This window comes from Carassius carassius, chromosome 2 (genome assembly GCF_963082965.1).
Source record: "Carassius carassius chromosome 2, fCarCar2.1, whole genome shotgun sequence".
Lineage (NCBI taxonomy): Eukaryota > Metazoa > Chordata > Actinopteri > Cypriniformes > Cyprinidae > Carassius > Carassius carassius.
Window position 1 is genome coordinate 19985585 of NC_081756.1, and position 11469 is coordinate 19997053.

General features: G+C 39.7%; 1 protein-coding gene across 1 annotated transcript in view; it reads left to right on the top strand.

The window, feature by feature from the left end:
• The first annotated feature begins 1698 nt into the window (after positions 1-1698).
• LOC132097408 (intelectin-like) overlaps positions 1699-11469 on the top strand; it is a 27479-nt gene continuing 17708 nt past the window's right edge. The window contains exon 1 of the mRNA XM_059503104.1: positions 1699-1781. The gene's annotated coding sequence lies outside the window, so the exon portion shown is untranslated. The remainder of the gene's footprint in view (positions 1782-11469) is intronic.

The window sequence follows — 11469 nt, forward strand, 5'->3', positions numbered from 1 at the left end:
TTATCTATATTTCTTTAGCCAGAGTAAGAATACATACATACATATATATATATATATATATATATATTATTATTATTATTATTATTTTACATTTCCTGAAAGTGGTAGTGGTTTTGGACTGAATTTTTTACTGAATATATACCTGTGACCTTGTGTTCCTATCTGACTTAAGCTCAAGTTTCACATTCAATGTGATTACTACAACCATTTGAAGCAATTCATGTTTGTACAATTTTGCTATATTTCAGTATTTAGTGATGTACAGTGGGACTTTTTACTGATCAAAACTGTGCCGTGGCTAAAAACAGTTGGGAAACACTGCGATAGGGAGCTTACAGTTTTGCTCTTTGTAGAGACTAGAGATGCTGCTGCTGCTGCTGAACACTGTTGAGAGATGCACAGACTTACACACGCTTAATTTTGATATGAAGTTTTGGAATTAGCAATGAAGATGTGGGATGAGATACGTAAAATAAATTAATACACACAGCAGGGTTTTATGCACAAAAACCTGAAATGTCTTGAAATACAACATTTGAGCAATGTTTTGAGGTGTGGTAACCGTATTAGCTATCATGGCTGCATCAGCACATTATTTTTGAATAATTTAATGGCAATTATTTCTCACATAGGCTATATGATAAAGCACTGGACACTGTAAACCCTAATAAGTTGAGACTACTCAAATAATGTGAGGTGAACACACATTTGAAGTGTTCAATTATTAATAATAGTAATTAGTAACATTAATTAATGACTTTCAAAATGCACATGAGATCCTTCTTACTTTACCACCAGCAGAAGATGATCAAGATTCTTGTAAAGGAAATAGACTATTCCTTGCAGGCCTACATTTGTATGCTTTTGAGAACAAAATGTACCAACACTTGAGTGTGCTGCAATAACGGATGAATATGGACAAGACGGTTAGACGCCTGTCTGAATATAAAATAATGATAAGAACCCATAACTTGAGTAACACCTGAAGCAATCAAAAATAACACCTGTTTTGCAAGTAAAAGAGGGGAGGTTTTCCTAATTGCACACATGCATGAAGAACCAATTATATTAAAGAACAATTACAATGTCTTTTAATTCTGATAGATTGTTTTTTTTGTTTTTTACTTAACAATCTAACATAAGAAGACAATACATTTTAAAATACTATTCATCCTGTATCTAATTGTATAAATGACTTATATTAACACTAAACTTTGGCTAGGCTAGGCATATGGCATATTAATCTTTCCAGGAGCCGCAAATCATTTCATTTTTGAGTATTTTGTGCTATTCTATAATGATGTTCTAGCTGAGGTCATTTAAAGCCCAAACATGAACAAAAGCTATCCTCAGGCCCTCAGCTCCAAAGTCCTGCCACTGTTACTGTATGTTCATTAATAGAAATACTTACTTTTAAGCAAGTTACAGTTAGCTGGTAATTTACTGGCTATGTGGTCCTGTTTGTACAAATTGTTTTGAGAAATGCACAGACTGGTTTGCACGTGCTAAGGATCATTCAAGAAATTTAGGCTACCAAATCTAAAAAAAATTGGGGGTTTCTTTCTTTCTTTCTTTCTTTTCAAATAAAAGAAAGTTTTCAGAATATTAAATTACAAATAGAGAAAAGAACATGTTTATTAATATTGCATATGTAGTATTAAGAAAAAAAAGAGAAGTTAGTAGGTTTAAAAGGGGACGCACATTCTGCTTCACCCAGAAGCTTCTGGATGGCACCTGGTTGGTGTTCACTCTATCAGAGGAGAAAAGCACATGCCAAAAATGTAAGAATTCTTTAATCATACAAATTATTAGAGTGTGTTCTTTCTGATGTAAACCATGGCTATAGTTTTGATGACAATGATTAAAAATACACAAGGCTGCACTTTATGGCATATACCGATTGTAATAGTACTAGGGTGACAAAATATGGCAAATGCAAATACGTGTACATATTAGTGTTGGACTTGAGCAGCACTGGTCAGACTGATCTGATCCTGTTTTCATATTTAATAAGGTAATGATTGTTTGATCAATGACATGCAGACATTGTACTTAATTGACCGATCCTGGTGCGTGAAAAGGTGGGATCTACAGAGAATGGTAAAAGTGATGCAAATACGTGTACATATTAGTCTTGGACTTGAGCAGCACTTAGCAGACCGATCTGTGTCTGACATCAAATCACCGTACTTTGTCATACAACGATTGGTCTGCGCAGCGCAAACAAAGCCAAAACCTGGATATTTTAGGCCATATAGAAATTCTGGCCAGGATATTTCCTGGGAAAATGGCACGTTTGGTCACCCTATGTACAAGCAAAGTTTCAGATTACTCTGTGTGGGATATTGATTGCAAGATATTATACAGGATTCACATTCATGCTTTTACTGTCGGTCAGTGAATAATTTTTTTTACAACAAAACAAAATTTGAAATGTGTATATATATATGTATATGTATATATGTATATGTATATTTTTGTACTTGGCGCCGGTACAGGATGGCTGCCTCCGTGACGTGCTCTGCATATGTTTTTGTCTTTTTGTTAGTTTGTCCTGTCTTTAGTTATATTCCTGCAATCAGTTTCACCAGGGATGAACTGCTGAACATTCGGCAGAACGCACCACAAGATGTTTTTCCGGATTTCAATTATTCAGACGTTTTACTGAATATTGTTATCGGAGGAGCAGCGGCGCTGATCAAGCGCTTCAGGACGCGCAGGCGGGGAAAGCGAGCTGGCGCGCTCGTCAGACTCAGGAAGCGCGGATTTCTAACGCCGTTGCCTAGCATCCATCTGGCAAATCTACGCTCTCTACCCAACAAAACGGACGAACTCCTTCTGCTTTCTCGGACAAATAAGGATTTCACACACTCTGCTGCTCTGTGTTTCACGGAAACCTGGCTGAATGACGCCATACCGGATAGCGCGCTCCATCTGCCGGGCTTTCAGCTGTTTAGAGCGGATCGCGACGCAGAATCAACGGGGAAATCGCGCAGCGGCGGGACATGCTTTTACATCAATGAACAGTGGTGTACAGATGTAATTGTGTTAAAGAAGATGTGCTGTCCTGATCTAGAAATGCAGTTTGTCAACTGCAAGCCGTTCTATTCGCCGCGGGAGTTTCACTCGCTCATTCTGGTTAGTGTTTACATCCCTCCGCAAGCGCAAGTAAGTCTGGCTTTACAGAAACTCGCTGAGCACATCACAGAGATAGAACAACAACACCCGGACTCTGTTTTAATCATTCTCGGGGACTTTAATAAAGCCAATCTCTCCCGTGAACTGCCAAAATACAGACAGCATGTTACATGTCCCACCAGAGACAGTAATATATTGGATCACTGTTACACAACAATAAAGGATGCATATCACTCTGTTCCACGAGCAGCTTTGGGACGTTCTGATCACCTTCTGGTTCATCTTATACCGACCTACAGGCAGAAACTAAAAACAGCTAAACCTGTAGTAAAGACTGTAAAAAGATGGACTAATGAAGCAGAGCAGGATTTACAATCTTGTTTCGACCTCACTGATTGGAGTGTTTTTGAAGCTGCTGCCACCGATCTGGACGAACTCACAGAGACCGTAACATCATATATCAGTTTCTGTGAGGATATGTGTATTCCTACCAAGACTCAACTAAATTACAACAATGACAAACCGTGGTTCACTGCAAAACTCAGACAGCTCCGTCAGGCCAAAGAAGATGCTTACAGGAAGGGGGACAATGTCTTGTATAAACAGGCTAAATACACACTGGAAAAGGAGATCAGAGTGGCAAAGAGGAATTATTCTGAAAAAATAAGGACTCAGTTCACTTCGAACGACTCAGCATCAGTGTGGAAAAGTCTAAAGAAGATCACCAATTACAAGACACCACCCCCCAGCACTGTGGAAAATCAACGACTGGCAGACGATCTGAACGAGTTTTACTGCAGGTTTGAAAGAACACCCATCACCTGCCCTGAACACCTCTCCACACAACCGTTCACACCAATAACAACTCCTGCAACCAACCCTGAATGCCTCTCCAAACAACCGTTCACACCATTAACAGCTCCTGCAACCCATCCTGAACACCTCTCCAATCAAGCACTCTCACCATTCACACCTCCTGCATCCCCCCTCTCCCCCACACCTGCAATACAGATCAGCGAGGATTCGGTGCGCCAGGTCTTCCGGAAGCAGAAAAGGAAAAAAGCACCAGGCCCAGATTGTGTTACACCAGCCTGTCTGAAATCCTGTGCTGACCAGCTGGCCCCCATCTTCACAAAGATCTTCAACAGATCGCTGGAGCTGTGCGAAGTCCCTTCATGCTTCAAACGCTCCACCATCATCCCCATCCCAAAGAAATCCATAATTACAGGACTAAATGACTACAGGCCTGTGGCTCTAACGTCTGTAGTCATGAAGTCATTTGAAAAACTGGTGCTGGCCCACCTGAAGGACATCACTGGACCCTTGCTAGATCCTCTTCAGTTTGCCTACAGAGCAAACAGGTCTGTGGACGATGCAGTAAACATTGGACTGCATTATGTTCTGCAACACCTAGACAGACCGGGGACCTATGTGAGGATCCTGTTTGTGGACTTCAGCTCGGCTTTTAATACGTTCATGCCAAACCTCCTCCTGCCCAAACTAACTCAGCTCTCCGTGCCCACCTCCGTCTGTCAGTGGATCAACAGCTTCCTGACAGACAGGCAGCAGCTAGTGAGACTGGGAAAATACAGATCCAGCACCCGTACAATCAGCACCGGAGCTCCCCAGGGCTGTGTTCTCTCCCCACTGCTCTTCTCCCTGTACACTAATGACTGCACATCTAAGGACCCCTCTGTCAAGCTCCTGAAGTTTGCAGATGACACCACACTCATCGGCCTCATTGAGGACGGTGACGAGTCTGCTTACAGACAGGAGGTTAAAGAGCTGGCTGTCTGGTGCACTCTCAACAACCTGGAGCTTAACACGCTCAAAACAGTGGAGATGACTGTGGACTTCAGGAGAAACCCCCCTGCACTCCCCGCACTCACCATCATGAACAGCACTGTGACTGCAGTGGAGTCATTCAGGTTCCTGGGCACCACTATCTCTCAGGACCTGAAGTGGGACATTCACATTGACTCCATTGTGAAAAAGGCCCAGCAGAGGTTGTACTTCCTTCGCCAGCTGAGGAAGTTTAACCTGCCACAGGAGCTGCTGAAACAGTTCTATTCCACCATCATCGAATCCATCCTCTGCACTTCAGTAACTGTCTGGTTCAGCTTCTAAATCTGACCTCAGAAGACTACAGAGGGTAGTCCGGACTGCTGAGCGAATCATCGGTTCAACCCTCCCATCTATTCAAGAACTGTACTTATCCAGAGTGAGCAAAAGGGCTGGCAAAATCACTCTGGACTCCTCACATCCAGCACACTCCCTCTTTGAACTGTTGCCATCTGGTCGACGCTACAGAGCACTGAGCGCCAGAACGACCAGACACAGGAACAGTTTCTTCCCTCAGGCAATCCATCTTATGAACAGCTGATACACACTGAACACACTACACTTTATATTTATATACACATACACTTAATTTATCTAACACACATACTTAGTATACACTTAAATCTTGCACATAATATACATGTACATACATAACTGCATTTTTGTAATATACCTGCCTACAATTGTCAATTTGTATATTGTCATTCCTTGTCTACTTATTTGTATTTTTTGTATTTTTATATTCTTTTATTATGTGTTTTATGTTCTGTCGCTGTCATTCTGTTGTACTGCGGAGCTTGTCACGAAAACAAATTCCTCGTATGTGTAAACATACCTGGCAATAAAAGCTCATTCTGATTCTGATTCTAAAAAAGCTCATTCTGATTCTATATATATATATATATATATATATATATATATATATATATATATATATATATATATATATATATATATATATATAAATGATTATTATTATTACAATTATTATATTATTGTTTCTTTTGTTAAAATAATCAAAAGATGGTCACAAGACAAATATTCAGATTTTTTTCCCCCACAGTACTTTGTTTTATTCAAAAAAAAGTATGAATATGTTTGTAGATACAGAAGAACTTTGCCTGTTGAATATGGTATATATACTGTATATAAAAAAACTGAACTAACAAAAAATTTGGATTTCCATGTCTGCCATGCAAATCAACTGTACCTGCTCATCTCCAGGCTGGATCTCTTCTCTCCACTTTGCCTAATTGCAGATTCAGTTATTAGATCTGTCAGCATCAGTGTTGGGAAGGTTACTTTGGAAATGTAATAGGTTACAGATTACAAGTTACCCTGTTTAAAATGTAATAGTAGTGTAACTTTTTCAATTACTTTATTAAAGTAATGTAACTAATTACTTTTGAGTACTTTTTGATTACTTTTATAAATTTGTGAAAATTAAAGAAGAATAAATAAAAGCATATACATCAACTTAAATACAGTTATCTAATAAGCATGTGACGTATTCTGTGTAATAAACTCCTGAAAAATTTGTGTTTTTTTGAAACTGCTGTCTCTGTATATGATAGTTTTCTCAAAATAAGTAAAATGCACATGAAGTGACACAGAGCAGTTCTAGAAATTATGTTTATGTGCTCGTGTACTCCTATATTGAGGCGGCAGAGGTTGAAAACACTGCGAGCTTCAGTAGGCCAATGTGTAGTAAATGAAACCATGTCTTTGCCATTAATTTACAGGAGGGGCGGACTGGGAAAAAAATTCAGACTGGAAAATTCAAACTCATACAAACAAATTCATGGACAAAACTATTTTTTGTATGGACCTGACATAAAAAAGGTTTAAATTTTTAATTTGGGGACATGCAAAATAATTAAAAGTTCTCTCCTGAACTGCACCTTCACTTCCATTTTTCTCTTCAGTCTCTTTATTTTGCCCTGTTATCCATCTCTCTCTTGACTTTAATACTCAAGATTGAACAAAACTATACTTTACAATACAATACTCTACAATACTACAATATCTTTATAGAAAAATCCTAATACTGTACACGAGTCATGTTTTTCCCTTACAAAAAATTACCATGCTTTTATTAGCCTATATAAAAGTAAAATAACCTTTTTTTTTTTTTTTTTGCAAATCGATTTGTATTTATTTTTAAATAAATACATTTGTAAAATAATTTTACATTTTTGGTTACCACATTTAAACAATAGTAACCTTTTTCTCTGGATTTATAGTTAAATATTAAAATGTTAATTTTCGTAAGGGTTGTGTTGTTGTCTGTCGTAGCTCCCCCTAAACCTATAAAAAAAAAAATCGGAATTTTTTTTCAGCTAAATTACTACTGTATCATTACAACAGATAATAATGATGTCCTTTATATAGTATTTTGAGTGATGACTGATGAGCAACGTGCTGCTGCTTGATTAAATAAATAAAAAACAAAGACAAAAAAGCATCTTTACAGATGAAACTGACCTGAAACCCTGAACAGTAGTTCTGCTTCTCTGCTCCAGCAGTCCACTCTATTCTATTTTATTCTATTCTATTCTATTCTATTCTATTCTATTCTATTCTCTCTCTCTCTCTCTCTCTCTCTCTCTCTCTCGCATTGATTACTCTGAGTCTGATCCAAACCGTTTGGCGGAGGCGCGGAGAGCACGCGAGTCATGACTAACAATTCATGATTTATTAGAGATTTAATTATCAAATGGCGGATTCGCAAATGATCGCTTTAGTACATTCGGCAGGCAATTATACAATAATGATATTAAATAGTGGGGCAAAATCGGCTGCCAGGCCACCGGGAATTGTCCCGGTTCTCCCGGTGTCCAGTCCGCGCCTGATTTCCACAAACACGCAGAATGTGCAAGTCATATTTTGCATTTTTGGGGCTTTATATTTACAGACACTAGTCGATGTCATGTTTTGATTCAAGTGTACTGACCTACTTTTGATTTAGACATCCAAAATATGGCATATTCCGTCCGCGTTAGGCATTTCGTTTGTATGACTGGATTCTACGAACCAGACTGTGTTTCCGCATCCCGGAAATTATTAGGGCGGTATGTCTCAGAATAGTCAGTGCAATTTGGGAAAGAAATCAGTTAAATCTGTATGTGGATATGTGTAAATATTCAAATGTAATCCCCTTTGTAATCGTAAAAAATGTCATAAGTAACTGTAATTTAATTACTCATTTTTTCTTAGTAACTGTAACTAATTACAGTTACAATAATTTTGTAATTAAATTACGTAACGCCGTTACATGTAACTAGTTACTCCCCAACACTGGTCAGCATTAATATTTTTATACTAAGATTTTTTGAGGGGGATTAAACTGTTACAATGTGTGTCCCAACCAGAAGTTTTGTCCTAACCACCTGCGACAGGGACACGTGACAAGCAACAAAGAATTCTGTTTTAGAAATGTTTTTTATTTTCTGTGATGTCGCGGCAGGAACAACATACAAAATATGATATTTGATATGAAAATATCAGGTAATGATTATGTGATTTATTCAATGTTAAAAGTGTCAAATGTGAGTTTGAACATTATTTTGCATGATCATTATAGCCATAGTGAAAGTAACAATAGATATCTTACCTCAGATCTTGAAAATAAATTAGGCTTAAGCAAACATATTTTAAAATTGTGAACTCACTGTGAGAGAACATCCATAACAACGATGGTATCACTCACTCACTCACTCACTCACTCTTCTTTACTTCACACTTGCCATGTTTTTGCTGTCACATTGTATATCTACCCTGGACGTGACAAAACATTGCAAATCATTTGAACTTTGTGTCAGCACATCATAAATAGAACGAGTCACAGCTCGTTGTTATTTTTGGGATGTTTCACTTTGTCTTCAGGAGGACATGTCGTTCAGATCAACCTCTGCTGGACATGATCGTTTCGCACTCAATACAGCTGTGTCTATCTGCAAGCCTCCCACACTGCACTTCATTTGGCTGTCCACTTTTCCCCCTCTGTTTTGGCTGCAACTGGTTGGATTACAGCCCATTATTATGGCACTCTCCAAATCTCCTGCTTCCTCTGGCGATTACCTGTCGCATGCCTGCCTGACTGTGTGTGGCACACACAGTATCATCGCCGGGGATCCTCACTCTTACTGTATGGGCCTTAAACATGCGGAGGAAGCTCTGGTATGCCGTGAAAATTGTAGCCACTGCCTGGTGCTTCCCAAGAAGCTCCTTCACCACAGGTAAAGGTGGGAGCTACTCAATGTGTGGAACTTGAACAGTCGGACTCGGGGAACTCCCGGGGAACCCAGCGTTGAATTTGGTTGACCAAATCAAATCCACCTTGAGAACATCGTAATGGATGAACCCTCATTTGCAAACGAGCCTACCGATTTCGTGGACGAGGATGACACAGGCCTTCTTGAAGGCTCTGATGATGAGGCTATCCTGCCTTCTGTAGTGCCTCAGCCTAATGCGCTTGCTGCTCTACCCCAATCCGTCCTCATTGAATATTGTGAGAGAGCGGCCGTTCACCTCAATATCAAATGGTCAGAATTAAAAGTGCCTCCAATCAGGAGAGGGAAATAAATGATGGGAAACTTTCTGCTCCTAAGTGGGTGACTCATACTATACTGCAGGGCTACAGACTGCAGTTTGCAAAAAGACCCCCTAATTTCAATGGTGTTCTGAAAAGAGGAAATCCCTTCCCCTTTAAACAAGAGAGCAAATCTGATAATCTGATAAATCAGGGATTTTATTCTCATTGTTTCCTGGTTCCATAGAAGGACGGCTTTCTCCACCCCATTTTGGACCTCCGAGTGTTAAACATTTGAGGAAATACAAGTTCAGAATGTACTTAAGAGCATCTTCTTTCTGTAATGAACTGTGTGTTGCAGTTCAGGGAAGGAGCAAAAGTGCAATATTGCACATGTCTCAAACTGCAGGATCTTATGGCTTCATCTGTCTCTAGAGCATTCATGAAATGGGTTTTGTCTCATCATTGCAGCCTGTTACGTGATCTCTGCCGCTCTGTAACAGTGACGCGCGCCTGTACAGCAACTCTGCGCCACTGGATGAGTGCAGAATTTTATGTACAGGGAACCCCTTTTGGGATGGTGATGTTGCAGAAAGTCGTGATGACAGATGCATCCTTGACAGCCTAGGGTGCCACCCAGGAGGGCAGAACGGTGAATGGTTTGTGGCCGAGCAGACTACGTTCAGCACTCATAAATTATTTAGAGCTCTTGACCATATGGACAGCTTTGAATTATTTTCTGCCTCGCCTGCAAGTACATCATGTGCTCGTGTGCTGCGACAATACCACAGTGGTGGCATATATCAATTGCCAGGGCAGTCAATGCAGTCAATGCTCAATGCTCGAAACTTCATGCTCTAGCTCACAAGCAGTTAGTGTTTTTCCTGTTGTTACATGCTACTCATGTTCCAGGCATTCTGAACAGAGGTGCAGACCTTCTATCAAGGGGAAACCCACTATACAGAGATTGGCACATTACCCTCAGATAGTGGACTTGATATGGATGAGATTTGAACAGTCAACTGTAGATCTGTTCACCTCCCACGAAAACTATGGCGTTATTTTTGTGCCTCAATCCTGAGTGAGTAATTGTATGTTTTGAGCACAGAGAACTATATTTTGCAAGCACATTACATTATATTTTGAACAGAAATTAACAATCGCAAAAAAAAAATTCGCTTAAGCAAAGAAAAAACGATTCCGTGCTCAATAAATGTATTTGCTTGTTTGCTATTATCCATATTAACGTGCAATAATTACCCCTCTCACGCAGTTTACTCAGGTGCTCTCTCACAAACTTATTCTCTGCGCTCCTGTCAAGCAGGCGGCAAGGAAGTCGACCGGAAGTTGAAGTCGGCCGCGTGCCGCCATCTTGTAGCAGAACTTCACTTGCGTTAGCATTCCCATTGACTCCCATTCATTTTGGCGTCACTTTGACAGCGAATAACTTTACATCTGAGGCGTTTAAAGACTCTGTTTGTCCATTATTTATTTCTAAAGATACATGACAATGTATAAAGGGCTCCATTACCTTCTATGTTACATTATGGCCCCGTAGAAACAGTTTTTGTAAAAATAGGCTAACGATTGCGTCATAACCACTCGACTCTCTGGTGCATTACCGTACAGACAGGAGGAGAAGCTCGCAGGCAATTAACTTAATATGGCGTACTGGCGTTACATTTTAAAATACTATACAAAATAATTAATCAGAATACTTACTCCTGCTCACTCACGCCAAAGAACTCCCCGCTCAAGCTCGCCGTCTCTGCAAGATTAACGATGGCAGTTTTCACGCACAGCTACTAGAAGATTTACATCTGTCAGACAGGTTGCTGATGTCATCAAGCTTAGTTTGAGACTGCGCGTCAGAAACGGAAGTGCTAAAAAACGCTAAAAATGGGCTTCACTTGTCTCAATTGAGTTCCAATGGGGTCGCTGTGTCCATTTCTTTTACT